This window comes from Chlamydotis macqueenii, chromosome 9 (assembly GCF_036417535.1).
Source record: "Chlamydotis macqueenii isolate bChlMac1 chromosome 9, bChlMac1.mat, whole genome shotgun sequence".
Taxonomy (NCBI): Eukaryota; Metazoa; Chordata; class Aves; order Otidiformes; family Otididae; genus Chlamydotis; species Chlamydotis macqueenii.
The window spans coordinates 5,373,332-5,389,136 of NC_141564.1; the positions used below are offsets into that span (position 1 = coordinate 5,373,332).

A 15,805-nucleotide genomic window follows, 5' to 3' on the forward strand; every position below is an offset into this window, starting at 1 on the left:
ACAGTGCACAGAAAAAGCTGCATAGATCAAGGCTGTTGCCAGCATCGAATAGCCCTGCACCAACCCAGGGTTTGTTAAACTTCCTTCCTAAAGATCCAAAAGAGCTACAGAGGAGAGAAAACCAAAAATTCTCTCTAGTCAATGTCAAACGACTGAGGGATGGGGAGGAGTTTCAGCTCAGAACCCAGTGATTTAGTTTAACTGTGAATAAGATGCAGAAACCAAGCATCTGAAACTGTAATGCTACAAGAAACACTGGGGTTAATACTGCTTGAGGAGCTAGGAAAGTAAACCAGTTTATATAGCTTTTATATAGCTTTCTAGACAAAATGTGTTGACAAGGGTGGGCACATCTCACACTATCTGCAATGCCAGAAAGCAGGTTGTCTTTGCTTTCCTTTAAATAAATAAAATAAATAGTTAACAAGAAATCTTGTCTTGCTTTTAAAATAGCTTTAATAGTGGGAGAAAAAAAAAAGAAAAGACACTTTTTCAAGTTTTAGCTGTCTGGCAGTCCAGCTGCCTGCCTGCTGCTGCACCCTGAAGTGAGGCAGTGCCCAGCCGAGGCACTCAGCCAGCTGAGCTGTGACCAGCCCCTGGGGCGCAGCCTAGGGAATGGCAAACAGTGGCAGCCACTGCAGGCAGCATTGCCCCGTGACGGCATGGGCACTGTCAGTCACCGCTTATCGTTCCAGTGAATTTATTTCACAGTCTATGATGCCACCATAGACTAACAGTGTCAGGCTCGATCGCAAACGCAAAACAAATTTGGTCATAATTTGTCTGTACAGGATTAAACTGCATCGTCCATCCCTTGGGCTGGCCATTCTGCTGTAACGACAACTCATTTTTACAGTTTTTCAGATCTCCCTTTTGTCTCCTGTACATCAGTTACTTCAGCCCAGGCTTCAAATTTCTCAAGCACTCTCAAACTGAAGAGCATTTTTCTTTGTGGTTTTCATCCCACCTGTTCTCCATTTCATGGTGGTGAATGAAAGATTGCTCTCCTTCTTGTCTACAAGAGCTATTACTTCTCAAGTAATTTAATTTAATTCTTATGTTTCCCGCTATCTCTATGGAAAAAAGAAATCACAAGACTTGTGTCTAGCCAGAACGGTTGCACACTTTGACTAAGCCATCAAGGTCTTTGTATTCTCCTGATGCTTCCAGAGCTGCCTCCCACATGCTGACATTCTCGCGTTTGGTGTTGCTCAGGGTGACTGATTACGTTGCTCATTCGTCCTTAATAAACTCATTCAACTCTTGTTTAAAAAAACAAGTATATAATATAAATGCACCTTTGTCTTAGAAGGAAAGGCTCTAAGTTTCTCCTGTGTTTTAGGCATTTCTTATACTCTTGCAAGCATCAGCAAACACCATATCAATGTGGAGAAGTACCTCTCGAGCCCTTCATGGAACATCTCTTAAGTCGGGAGCCAATGTGAAGCATGTTGCCTGCAGCTGTGTGTACAAAGGCTCCCTGCATAATGTGCTGCATGGAAATGACCTCACCAGTTGAATAGAGCTACTGAACCAGTTACAGATGTAGCCTGACAGTCATAGAACAAACATGACTCATGTAAGAACATTCCCTACCTTCCCTCTTAATAACTGGTTTCACTGAAGTCAGTAAACTAGAACTGAAGGGAGAACAAAGACTTCTTCAGTCAGCTCTGCAGAGTGTTCTCACACACCACTTACTCTGCTGCAGGAGCATGCTTGAAACAACTGTGCCTCCACAATTACATCTTCGCTGATGATGTCTGAGCTCTCACAACGTAATCACCTCTAGCTGCAGATACTGACGTGCCAGCACTAACAATACTAATACCAATACTAATGAAAGAACAGTTCTGTGACCTGGATTTAAACCCAAAAAGCTTTAAAAATACAAAATATTGGTGTATTGAGATCATAATCCTTGATTATAATTATAATTGTGTTGAAACAGGAACAGGGTTTTGCAAATAAGGAGATTTACGTTTAGTTTGACCAAGGCATTACAGCATGCAAATAGCAGCATAATTTTCTGAATGTGCAATATACTAGTCCTCATACTAGGTCTTCTCCTACTGTTTCAATTGGATTGTAGTGGACTGATCCTGCATAATTAACTTGCAGTAGCATCCTAAGTTGGAAATAATGGAGTGCATTCACTTCACCAGTAATGGTTGTGTCTAGATGGGCGCAGTGCAATTTTCAAGTATATTTTGTTAATGGTCTCCCTATACAATCCATTGCTTAAATAGATTTGGCTTCTGTAACTGACATTCGCATTAACTCAGTGAGAATTACAAGATGCTCCATCTCAAGATCTGAGGTATAGTTACTGGTAATGGCCTGATGATGGGTTATGGAGTGCCGTGTCTCTGGTCTTGAGCACTGATCTGTATTTCTGAGGGATCTGAGTGTAAGCTCTAATGACCAAGTTTGCAGTGAGATAATGGCTTTTAGATAGTGACACAATGCGCTTTGATTGCACTTTAGAGCTTGAGAAGAGGAGATGTTGTCTCAGTAGACAGTTCTGTGTATGACAAGAAAAGTTGATTCATTGGTTATTAGGTTCCAGTGAAGGATAAAATCTGTAATTTAAAAAACTCTCCCTTTTTTATTTTGCTTTCTGAAGTGTCTTGAAGAGTAGCACACTCATCCTCTCTGACTAGGCCAAAGCACCTCAAATTCTGCTGGTGTTCAGACCTCTCTTGTTCCTTCTAGAGGTGAAGGCAAGAAAAGGCTTAAAGTGGCCTGACTGATTTGCAAATTATCTGACTTGCAGGTAAGGAGAAAGTGACAGTTTAGTTTTAAAGTTATTCAGTTTTTAGTTTTGGTAACTTGCTATATATTATACAGGGGAAAAAAATGCTGAAACTCAAATTTGCCTTCCATGCTGCAAGAAGAGATGTGCACATGCCTTGGACTAATTTAGGTTAGAACAGCAGACATGATAAAACTTAACAACTAATTTTGGTTAACAGCTGAAGTAGATGAACCTAGTGTTTAGTGTTTAGTCAAAACACATGTTGCTTTTATCACACTTCTTAACGTAGGCTAGGTAACTCTTGCTAGTGAACCCCAGATAAGACTGTATGCAAATTAACAAAGTAAAGGTATAAAGTTTTTCTGCAGAGGGAAATGATCCTCTTTATAGAAGTCTTGTGAGCAGGAGAATACATAAGAGAAACTTCAGAAAACTTGTTAGGCATCACTACTCAGGAGAATATCAGCTGCAACGACTGCAGTAGAAACCAGCCTGCCCAAACCTGCTTTGTGCTAACCAGCTGGAGAAATGCTCTAGCAGAAGGGGCTAAATCTAAGTGCTTCTGCACTGACTGAGCTCCTGGGGCGGGCTTTGCATCCATGCTGAGCTCTGTACCTATCCAGGGAGTTTCCACTATCTTAAAGATGGTTTGAATATGCCTTCATAGCCTGTCCTTACAATGCAGGTGTACTCTAAGGCTGCCCCAAGTCACTGTTTTCCCTGCACTGTATTAATTTAAAAAAAAAAGAACAAGAATGCTATTACTGCATGATAGGAATCAGCCTCCCTAAGTAAATGCTGCTTTCTTCGGTGTTAAATGAAGCCAACAAAAGCTATCAGCATTATTAACGATATCTGGTTAGTTGTGCACTGTGAAAGACCAGGGGTGGGGCACAAAATAGTAATTGTAAATTACCCAGATCAATAAAAAGGCTGAAAGGCAGCTGGATATGTTTTTCAGACCCACTAGAAAAAAAAAAAGAAGTTCTGATGCTTACCCAGTTTTCTACCCAGACACAAAGGAAACCATGAGCCCTACAGCATTTTTATAACCTCCTACAGGAGGCATATGTCATGCCTCTGCTTTTTTTGGCAAGGTAAGATTTCTTTCAGTCTTTTTGTTTTGCTCTAGCTACCCCTTTTTTGTCAAATATATTTCCTTAGCTTTCCTGTAGCACAGTGCTTTAAGATGACAGCAGCCTTTCCTCTAATGAGCAATAATTACCTAATATTACTTGGGATTACTAATTTCTGCTTCCCTTTTATGCCCTTTAACCTTTCTCTTTTAAGGAATGTAAGGTGGGGTTTTTTTACCTTTTGACTAAATTAAACTGCTTGTTTAATTTCTTCTATTGAATAGTTACACAACAGAAGCATTGAGTTCCAAAGTTCTCCTACTGCTAAAAGAGTATCACATGTTACAAGTGAACAGAATGTGCCTTACTATGACAGTGAGTACTGTATTTTTGTGATTTCTCTCTCCCTATTCACTTGATAATTTTAAATTTATTGGCTGGTGTCTACAAATGTGACAGATAGAAAGAAGTCCCAAGGATATTTCAGCTACATGATTTCCAAGAAATTATGTACCTGGTTTCCCATTATAAATGTGATGGAGGCCAGTAAACTGACTCTGGTCAGGAAATACAGAGTTTAAACCAATTTAAACCAGTACCAACAGCGTGCATGGGAATTGGTCGTTGTGGGGAGTCAAAGGTTGGGATACACTGTGTTACAGGCCCAGCACCAGGTCATAAATCTGGCTATTTAGGTGTGTGTTCAGGAATTCAGATGTCTCACGGACATCTGCTATGTGTGGCCACATTTAATCCAGAAGGTAGCGTGCCTCAGGTATCAAAAGCCGTGGAAATGTTATTCTGCTGTCTCATTGCCTTTAAAAGAGCTTTCCTACGCCCTGTCCATGCCATGGAAGGACTCGGAAGTGTACTTTCTCACCAAGGGATCAGTTCAGTTGCTTAACAGGCAGGAAACTAACTCAGAAAGCTTTCTGGCAGATTAAAAAATTGAACTGAGGGGCCAAGTAAGTAGCAGAGTGGGCAAAAGGAAGGGTCAAGACCACATAACCACAGGTACATGGTAGCAAGGTGGTAGTGTTGGCAGGGATGGGGAGAAGAGCAGCACTGCCCCCCCTTGTTGAAAACAAAATACTAGATCAGCTCAGAAACCTTGTGAAAGCTGTCTTTGGCATCTAAGTCTGGATGGTTTTGAATGGAGAACCCCAACCTGATGTAGTCACTTTCTTTTAGGGCAGAAGAGGGTGTATAAATCCAATGCAGTAGGTAGGAATGAGGATGCAGTTTTCTGTTTGGCATCTCTTACTAGCTCTCTTATGATAGTCTAATGACATGCAGATTTCATTTAAAGTGCCTAACTCTGTAATTCCATGTGCAACAGGTCTTACACCCTCGCTACAATCCAAAATATGTTCTTCCATCCTGTTTTGTTTCAGCTTTTCTGCTCCTGCAGCTGTGATGTGATGTGATCCAACCAAAAACTTCTTTCATGGGATGTTTTCAGTCAAATCAGTTTCCTAATCTGGCTAACAGTGCAGTTGCATAATCTGTAATTTTTAACTCTGTGGAGGTGGTTAGGACTGTTCCTTTTGGTAGATGTGTAAGGTCTTTTGATCACCTTAGGCAGATCATGAAATCACAAACTAGAACTCTCAGAGTTACATAGGAAGCTTAAAACCCCCTTTCAGTGCTGTGGATTCAATTTTGGGCTCTCTTCAGCCTTCTGTGAGGCTGACTGCAGAAAATGAGTTGTTAATACACACTAAATAGCAGGATCCTGGACCTGGAGTGCTCAGAGCTGTATTTTGCTTCTCAGATCATGTAACAGACCTGGGGATCAGTTAATGTAGTTACAGTGTTGAGATACACCCCTTCCGTTTGTATCCTTCTAGTTATTTTAAAACAGAACAATTCAGGGCTCTGTTATGTATCACTCTTCAAGATATTCGGAACTTAAAATTACACTGAAGTTGCCCACAGAAACAGAATTTAATAAAAATAACTAGAAAACAGTAAGAATGGGGACAGAATGAAAAACTACATTCCCCAGAGCTCTTTGGGAAAAGTTTTCTGTCTGAGGACAACCATACGCATTTGCAAAGGACTTCTGAGTGTCAGCATTTTCAGGAACTTGCTGCTTGAGTTGGAGTTCTTTATCATGTTTCTTATATTTCTTTACATTTTAATCAAAGAGTTTTCAAGACTGTATGCTGTGCTGGTTTTGGCTGGGGTAGAGTTAATTTGATTCACAGTTGCTGGTATGGGGCTAGGTTTTGGATTTGTGCTGGGAACAGTGTCGACAACGCAGGGATGGTTTAGTTACTGCTGAGCTGACACAGAGTCAAGGCCTCTTCTGCCTCTCACCCCACCCCACCAGCGAGGAGGCTGGGGGTGCACAAGAAGCTGGGAAGGGACACCGCCGGGACAGCTGACCCCCAACTGACCAAAGGGACATTCCATACCATATGGCATCACGCTCAGCGTATGAAGCTAGGGAAAGAAGGAAAGGGAGAAGGTTCGGAGTGATGGCGTTTGTCTTCCCAAGTAACCGTTACGCGTGATGGAGCCCTGCTTGCCTGGGGGTGGCTGAATGCTTGCCTGGGGAGGGGAAATACTGAATGAATTCCTGGTTTTGCTTTGCTTGTGTGCATGGCTTTTGCTTTACCTATTAAACTGTCTTTATTTCAACCCACGAGTTTTCTCACTTTTACTCTTCCAATTTTCTCCCCGTCCTACTGGGGCACAGTGAGAGAGCGGCTGTGCGGAGCTTAGTTGCCAACTGGGGTTAAACCACGACAGATGGACATTGCTATCCTTCTCCTTGTTATAGTTTGTTCCTACACTTTGTAACGCTTTTAGAAAAACCTGTCCATATATTCACTAGTAATGAGGAAAGTGCTTTTTTTCTTTCTCTCATCCTTTGTCTGTACAAAACAGTATGAGTGATGCATTTTGCTCATTAGCAAAAAGCCTTTCCGGATCTTCGAAGAATCAATGACTGTCAGCGTCACTGTAAATGATGAGTAATTAGACTTAGAAAATGAAGAATTAGACATGGGTTCCATCTGCAAAATATTGATTTTTTTTTTTTAAACAATATACATTTCCGTCACTGCTGTGGTATAACTTATAAAAGGTAACTTCTTCAAGTGGACAAGGGGATAGGGAAGCATATTTACTTGAAAAACATGAGCCCTGTTTCTTTAACAGTAGCAAACTCAAGCAAACAATCCTCAGGTAGTTTTTCAGGAACTCTAAAATTCTCTTCTTTTTTCCACATTAAAAGACTTGATTATCTTTTTTTTTTTTTTCCCCCAAAATGTTGATACTGTCAATATGTTGCTGCTTATCAGAATTGATTAAAATACTTTTTTTTAAGCAAAAATTCTATTTTTAAAAATATGCTGGGGAAAGGTTCAGCATTTTGTGTGTGTGTGAAGTTCTGATAATATTGGAAAGTATGAGAAGCAGGGAGGATTTAATAAAAAAAAAAAAGCTTTTCTAAATGACCTTTTCCCTCGCAAAATCCCTGCAGTAAAAAAAAAAAAAAAAAAAGAAAAAAAAAAAGACCTAGATCTACCAATTCATATTTTATGAGTTCAGAAAGATACTATGCTGGAAGAAAAGCCAGGCAAGGGAGAGATTCAATAGCATGCGGAAACTACATATTATCAGTGCAGTTTGAGCAATGCTAGTTGTGCAGCTAAAAGGAAATGGCAAGACCCAAACCTGCCTGCTTATGGATGGGCCCTACAGAAGAAGGCCTGCTGTCTTCCACGGTGTTTCACACAGACCAGTATTTGCCATGTGAAACCAAACAGGGGAGCCAGGTAGAATTTAAAGCAGGACAGTGCCCTACCTCACCAACCAAAAGCCACTTTGGATGAATGCTAGCGTGAGATGTGATGTGTTATGTTGTGAAATAGATGTATATAAAGGGCTTGCCTTATATATGAATGATTTGTTCTCACCATGCTCTAAGAGTTACTACTGAATACAAAAAGATAAACAAAGCTGGAAAAAAAAACACAACCATTTTAATGTTTTTGTTACAGTCTTTGTGCTCTTTAAAACTTTTTGTGTATGCACACACATATTTTCCTCATGCTGCTATTAAAATCCTTATGCTATAGCTACTTACTAGGTAGAGTGACCTTGTAAAATAAATCAAAACAAACAGTTTTATCCTGTAGTGTTTTGCAATCATTTTATTTTGCTTTGTTTCTTGGCAGATGAGCCACCGAGTCAGTAATAATATTCACTCCTCTAGGAGCCATGTGCTGCCTTCTTGTTATCTCATATTGGTGTTGCCTGGAATAACTTGTATATATACACAATTGCAACCTTCAGAAAACTGGCATAATAGAAAAATTTGGACTGAACTGGTCCAAGATGCACCATCACATTTTGAGTAACACTGTTTTCCTCAGGTTTTGGTAAATTAAATAGAAAGCCATAAACTCTGAAGGCTGGCAGGAACAGAACTTAAAAATTATTTGTGTAAGCTTGACCAAAATAACTGTTTAGTATCCCTTTAAAATAAGCAGAACTCAAGTAATGCCTCTGGTAATTACTAGGATGGAAAAGGTACTGGCTATTTCTGGTGGTGGTGATGATTACCGTTAGCCTGCTAGGACTGGCATGCTCCGCTACAGTGATGAATGCGTCTCCTATTTTGTCTGTTCTGGAAACTCATTCATCTCTACTGCAGTGCCATAGTTTGCCTCCAGCTCCTCATGCCTGTACTCTGATGGAGCGGGGGGCAGACCTCAAAGTTTTACTTTGGTTGAAGTGCCTTACCTTGAATCTGTGGTAAGAGGTATAGCCCTTAGCACACAGGGTATTTTTGGCACATAACATGAAAAACAACATCCCATGGAAACCAAGAATGTCATTCTACATCCCTCCAACCCAACCAACCCTAAAGCAGAGAACAGAAAAGACAATGAAATGCTGGATATGAAGTCCTAAGAGCAAGTTGACCAAACTACACAGATAATATCCAATTAGGATTAGTCTTTAAATTAGACTCCTCAGAGGAGTGCAAACTAAGAATGGGATCCTGATAAGCTGACTTGGGCATCACACAAATCCAGTTGCAGAATCTGGTCCTAATGCTTCCGCTGCCCACCCCCCTCTCCTCTCCAGGAGTTAAAATACTCCACAGTACTTTACTCACAGGCTGTTTCTGTAACAGTCATAGCTTAAATATCTGTGTACCTAATGGACTTATCCCTAACACCACCATGAGGGAGGGAAGCGGCATTAACCTCATTTTGCAGATAAACAGTGGAAGTGCTAATGGCTCTGCGCTGTTACATCCTATGCAATTGCATGTATGCAGCTAGTGTAAAAATGCTGTTACACCAGACTTCTGTATTCACACCAAGTCTGACAGAGCTTTGGCATGACCTCTGTTCCTTCTTTGCTTAGCCACGTGTGACTATGAAGATAACTTATCCATCTTCGGAACTTCATTTATCATTAATTTCTCAGATATTAATTGCTCGGCTCAGCCTTGGAAGACATGGAGACTACAACAGTGCCACTCAACATGCTGAGCTATTTAACAGCGGGTAATCTCACTGCTGAGCTGTAACAAATGTCAGGTTCTCTCTCACCACAGTTTAGGATGATGCTGGGGCCTGAGCAAAAAAAAACCTGTGTGACCAACATAATGAGAATTTTTTTTTTTTTTACTGTAAAATGGGAAATGTCAATACTCTCTGAACATATAGCCTGAACAGAAGGGGAAAAGATAGATTTTTTTTTTTTTGCAATAAATATGAGAAATTGTTTCTTACACATTTGGAATGGAAAGTAATCACAAAGTTACTAGCATATCGGGAACTAGTTTTCCACAAGAGAACAGTACATACCTTTAACGCCTCGGAAACTCTCAGTATAACCATTTTTGTAGTTATTCAAACGGGTGCTAACTGGATGGTGCTGGAGAAAGGTGAAGCTCTATAACTCGCCTGTCCTGCACTTTGGTTTGTGACCCGGCAACTCCTGAACACTACACGGGGTCAGTTTCGAAACTTCAGGGCGTGCACCCAGCAGGGCTGGCAACACCAGGAAACGGGATACGGGCGCTCCTCCCTTATGTAAGAGAACCTAGCCCCGCCAGGCCATCTCCGAGGGTTCCAGCTGCTGCCTCCACACCGCCAGCAGCGCGTTAATGTCCTCTCACCGGGAGGCGGGGTCGGTTTCCCTCTCCCCTCAGCTCGGGATCCCGCCAGGCCGCTCGCGGTCGGCGGCGCTCATGAGCCTCTTCCAGAGCGGCCTCTTCCCGCCGGCAGGGCGGCAGCGCTTCCCGATCCGCCTCAGAGCGGGTTCGGCGGGCGGGACGGGGTCTGCGGGCGCTGCGCGCGACGCTCCCGGGCAACGCGCCCCGCCCTTTCGCTTCTCCCCTCAGCGGGGCCAAGCGCGCGCTGCGGCCGTTGGCGGCCGGGCCGCGCGCCCCGCCCCGCCTCAGCCAGAGAGCGAGCGCGCGCGCGGCACGGCCGCCAACGGCCTCCCGCGCGCCGGCCCGGCGGGAGAGCGAGCACGCGCGGGGCCCGGCCGCCAACGGCCTCCCGCGCGCCGGCCCAGCGGGTGGGCGAGCGCGCGCGGGGCCCAGCGGCCAACGGCCTCCCGCGCGCTGGCCGAGCGGGCAGGCGGGCGCGCCGACGTCACGGGCGGCTCCGAAGGGGCGGGGCGGAGGCGCTTGCCTCAGGCGTGATGTAACCTCTGCCCTCCTCGGCCCTTCGGTCCGGCGGCGGAGGGGCAGCACGGGCGGGAGCGGAGCGGCTGCGGCGGGAAGGCAGCGGCAGTGCGGCGCCCCGCGCGGGCGGTGAGTGCTCCGGTGGCGGCGCGGGGACGCGTCCACGGCGGGGGAGGGGATCGGGGGGGGGGGGAGGGGCGGGCTGGCGGGGCAGGTTCGGAGGCGATCGTGGCTGCCGGTGGAAACATGGTGCCACACGTGAGGCTTATGTAAAATGAGCGGCGTCCGGCGCCGCCAATGGGGGAAGCGCGCGCCCCGCCCCCGCTGCTGTCTCCTGTTGGCGTCACGCGCCCGTGGCCAATGGTAGCGCGGGCGGGGCGGGCTCTCCGGGCTCAGTCACGTTTCTGCCTGTATGAAGTCGGTGCCGGGCTGCGCTGGGGCGGGTGGATGTGGTGTGCGCGGTGAGTCGGGTTTCCTCGGGCGCTCTTTTCGTGGTTGGCCGCGGCTGGGGGGGGGGTCTTGGTGGTGGCGGTAGTGGGTAGCAGCCGTGGGGGACAGAGGGGCTGCCGCCTCTCTTTCTCTCTCTCCCTCCCTCCCTCCCCCCCCCCCCCTCCGCCCGCCGGGCCGGGGTTACGTAACCCCCGCGCGCCGGGGCTCTCCAGTTGCCGGGGAGACGGGGCAGGGCGGGCGGCACGGCAGGGTCCGGCCGGCTGCTTCCCCCGGGCCCGCCGGGGGGGCGGCGGGTGTGAGAGGGGCCCCCTTCAGACCGGGGAGGGGGCTGCTCTGACACGCCCCCCTCCGCCCCCACTTCCCATCTCAGACCGTAGCGGGGAAGGGGGCGCGCGCCGGTGCCGGCTTTGACGCCCTCCTTGGACCGGGTCGCGGGGTGGGGGGCTCCGGGGCTGAGTGCGGAGCGGCCCCCTCGCCCGTGTGGGGCCGGGACGCGAGGGACGGCGGCGGCCCCTGCTCCTCCCGGCCTCTCTCGGAGCGAGAGGAGGCGGCAGTGCCTCCCGCCCGCCTCCGTCCCGTGGCGACGGTTGGGCCGGTGTGGAGGAGGAGCGCGGCGGGGCGGCGGTGACTCCCTGGCGGGGGTCCGGTATCGGCGGGGCCGGTCCCTCGGCGCTGGCGCGGGGCTCCGCTCTGGCGTCCCTGGCGGTTGCGGGGCGCGGGCTGAGGCCGCATCTGTGCGAAAGGTCAGGGCTGGGGTTTGGAGGGAGCGAAAATAGACGCGGGTGGCACCTTTGGGGAACACACGTGGCCCGGTCCGGTGAGCGTGCACCGCGGCTCCGCGCTCCGCCGCCCCCCTCCTGAGGGGACCGCGCTGTAGGCCAGCGGGCTGGGCGGCTGTTTTCACGTGAGGAGCTGTGTGGCTGTGAGTAACAGAGCCTCAGCACGCTACTGAGATGTCTGAGCTACAGGTAGAGTAGGCAACAGGTGCTGTGGGTTCCTTTTTTGTGCTGCCTGTAGTTGCAAGGACGCTTTGTTTCTTGAGACCCTGTGGCCGTGCTGCTGTTGACATTAGTTGCATGCTATTACATGCATGATTACAAAACAGTTTATGTAAGTACAGTTACATGCAAATTGATGAGCAGTATGGTAACAGTCAAGCTGACACTTTGCAACTGACTTTTTGTCATAGGTTAGGATAGGGTACAGCATTTCTCTGTGTACTGCAAGAGCTTCAGAAGCCCCCCAGGAGGCCAGTGTGATGTCTGTGGTACTTGGAAACTGAAGCACTTTGAAATCATCTTCCAGTGAAACTGTAACTTGGCTGAGGCAGAACATATGAAGGATTTTGAAGAAATATGTTGGTTTATGCTTTTAGATGGTCTTTTTTTCCAAATTTAAGGCTCTTTTCCAAAATTAAGGTTTAATCTTGTATGTCTGAGATTGAATAGCTACCGCTTACATATTTACAAGTAAAGGGGAAAAGTTGGAAATTCTGCAATGATTCTAGTGATAAGATTGTCTGGTCAAGTCAAAAGTAGAGGTAAAAACTGACTTAATACGGAGAGAAACTGTTTCAAGTTGCCAGTATCATTTCAACCACAGAGCTTGTTTACACATGACAGTTAATGTTAGTTGGTTAGGTAACATTGGTCAAGCCTGCAGCTGTCTTTTGGAGTTGGCTTTTTCTTATTATCCAGGTAAAATCTGAATTAATCACAATGATGGCAGTGAGGAATATCTATTTGAATGCAAATGGTTAGCTTTGATAATGTAGGGTTGCTGATAAAACCTAAGGATATGTAGCTGACAGCTAAGGCCTCTACGGTGTGGCCTAATTCCGTAACAGATGCTATTGTATATTAGCTGCTTTGAGGGCATTGAACTTGAAACTCAAAACTCTTCATACCTTCTAGGGTGCCTCTGTGTCTGTATGCGTCCTTGATCATCTCAGCCTTGGGCACAGTGCTGTTTATTTACTTTACACAGTGGCTCTTGAATACAATATTTGGGAGCAGGGCCTAAGATTTAATTCATGTTAGGGACAGTGCCCACATTGTTGCACTGTAAGATTAAGTTCATTCTTGCTTATGCTTGTGTGTGTTTGCATGTTCTTGTGGTCTTTCTTTTTGCCCCTTCTTACTGAAACTTGCATTATTTCTGCAAAGCGAGGAAGCTTCACTGGAGAACTGGACCATGTCCTCGCTTCATACAAGGCTTGCTGTTAGCCTTGTGATTAGGGCACTGTCCTGAGGTGTGGAGTCCTTGTTCTGGACTGTGGAGGTTGCTGGCCTCACTAGTAAGACCTAATGGAAAAGAGAGGACCTTTGGCCTGGAGTAGAAGAAAAAAGTAATATCCTTCCATTTTGGTGGGGTTTTGGCCGTTCCGGGTGTTTATTTCAAGGGAGAAGGTAGAATGCTTTAGCTGTGTACTTGACATAACTGTCCAACACTGCAGGGAAAGAGCGTGGCCTGTCTTGCACTGTGAAAAGGTAAAGTGCGGTTCAGCTTGACCTAGTCCAGAACATAAAAGCACAGAAAACAGGATTTTTGACTTTTGTATGCTTTCTTCAGATTCAGCGAGTTTCCTGGTTTCATTTATCATCCAAAGACTACATAGTTTTGCTGAGCTTTGTGTTTATTTGTCAGTTGGTAGGAATTGTTGTAATCTTCATTTTTACAGCTTACTCTTATTCCTTTTGGATTTCCACAAAGAGGCATTAAAGAGGTAGCATATTGTGGCAGCTCTTGGTGTAATACCTTACTCTTCCATTTTTTTTTCCCAAGTCATAAGATTAAAATAGTTAACAACTCAGTTTGTCAAATTCACTTACTTAAGCCTGTTCCTGGACAATAGGTTTTTATGGTAATAGATTTCCCCTGTGAAGAATCACTGGGGTGTTTTTTTTGGTTTGGTTTGGTTTTTTTTCGGTTGGTTGGTGGTAGGTTTTTTTTGTGTTTAGGAAACTGAGATTTTGATGAAGTTTAGCTGTAGTATGATAACAGAGTGAAATGGGCAAACTGTTTGGAAGTAGAGTTCTGGATTTTTCTTCTACCTCAGACTTTATTATGACCAGGAGGTGTTTGGTTTAGATACAGACTGATAAAACAATTTTCTTTTTCCTGGGTTCTTGCCACACCCTTATTTCTCTAACATCTTTACAATATTAAAACATGCTTTACTGTGCAAAAGCATTTTTAACTCCTTAAAGTATAAGCATACGAGCAAGTTACTGTGGGATGAGGTATATTTGGTGTGTTTTAAAAGCAAGTAGATTACCACTAGCCAGTTGAACAAGTAAATTATCACTAGTCTAGATCAACTGTAGTGTTTTATATAGGGTTGCTATGGTTGGCCTATGTTAAAAGGGAACATCATGTTCTTAGCAAGGTGTTGTGTAATACTTGGCATGAATGTCCTGTAGACGCTGTATTACACTCATAATGTTACCACATCGTAATTACTAGATAATCAGGTGTTTCTGAAAAGGAATTTTTGTGTCCAGTTTTGGTTGCATGGCCTAGAATTCCTCTACAAGGATGGTGGATTACAGAGATTTTTTAACTGGGCTGGCTTGCTGCATTCATACTTTCCACATCCAGTTATATCCCTATTGTACAAGTTTTAAACTGCTTGAATAGTTACTATGTTAACCTAGCTTGTCAAGCACTGAGCGGCAAATGAGTCCATTAATACCTATATTATTCTTTGTGATACAATTTTATTACTCTGAAGGACTTTGACTTGCACTTTTGGCTACAGATGAGGTTGGATGCAGAAAATGGTCTTGAAAGTAATGGCGCTGATGATTTGTGTACTGTGTAAAAGGTGTCTGTCCCCTCTCCTGCTTTAACTGCTGCCTTAAACTTAACCACTGCTGTAGCAGGGGCAGGCTGTTAATATTGCATGTGCTGTTGGTAGTAAGGCAAAGCTTTAACTTGCTAGTTGTTGATTAGTAAAGAACAATGCCACTTTCTGACACCTAGAGTGGGTTTTGGTGGTGGTTTGGTTTTTTGTTTTGTTTTGGTTTTTTGTTGTTTTTTTTTCTTTCTGGCTACAGGTGATAAACTTTCTTCTGTGAAGTATGTTTAAAGGGCGTGGGAAAAGAGAAGGCAGAGAGAAGGCAAAAACAGACTTCATGGGCTATTGATTTTGTGATCCGTTGCTGGGATTTCTTGTGGCCCCAGGCCGCTTTTGTGAAATACAGTATGACAGAGAAGACCAAAATGAAGAAGGGTCAGATGGTTTGGGTATGTCTAGAAAGGCTGTGGAGAGGCTCTGAAGCTATTCTTCAGAGCATGTTATGCTCATGCTGACAGTGAGCCAGCAACCATGTGTAGTAGGAAAGCACCCAAACACATGGGAATCCACATGCCTGAGCATACCAGTGATCTGGTACTCGAGTAAGTGGCTTAGTAGATCGCCAGGCATGCTTGTGCAGCGTGCTTGTACTCTGCCTGCCAGCAGTGCTGGAACATGGGCATATCAGGCTTCTGTTTTGGATTTCTAAGGTTATCCTTTCAGTGTAGATAGGGTCTTTGTCTGAATGCCTGCACGGGACTTGTATACCAAGTCAGTACAGAGTCCTCTTGTGTGGTCCTCTCTCCCTCTTGAAGAGTTCCTGAGGGACAGCAGCAGTGTACTAAGTTTCATGCAAGTTGCACTGGCAGTGGTTCTGAAGAGCATATTTTCTCTGCTTATCCACATATTCAAATAAGGTTATGAGAAATTTTTTGTGTGTGTGAAAGCTATTGTAAGGTCAAGAAAAGTTTTTGTACAGATGTTTTTAGCTGCTGCTGAAGTAGTGTGTGGTAGTCCTACAGGAGCCTTCTGGTTTCTCTGACTTATTTTGGTAGTCT

General features: G+C 45.1%; 2 protein-coding genes across 18 annotated transcripts in view; one reads left to right on the forward strand and one right to left on the reverse strand.

Moving 5' to 3' along the window:
• Positions 1–10,179, reverse strand: part of PGBDF (plakoglobin binding and degradation factor) — an 84,421-nt gene extending 74,242 nt beyond the window's left edge. For all 5 annotated transcript variants that reach the window (XR_015259328.1, XR_015259330.1, XR_015259326.1 and 2 more), the window contains exon 1: positions 9,672–10,179. The gene's annotated coding sequence lies outside the window, so the exon portion shown is untranslated. The remainder of the gene's footprint in view (positions 1–9,671) is intronic.
• A 377-nt stretch (positions 10,180–10,556) lies between these two features.
• Positions 10,557–15,805, forward strand: part of PER2 (period circadian regulator 2) — a 52,967-nt gene continuing 47,718 nt past the window's right edge. For 10 of the 13 annotated variants that reach the window (XM_086754259.1, XM_086754257.1, XM_086754260.1 and 7 more), the window contains exon 1: positions 10,912–10,959. The gene's annotated coding sequence lies outside the window, so the exon portion shown is untranslated. Of the gene's footprint in view, positions 10,628–10,911; positions 10,960–15,805 lie in introns of those variants that run through there. The other 3 variants (XM_086754270.1, XM_086754258.1, XM_086754263.1) reach the window with 3 other exon arrangements.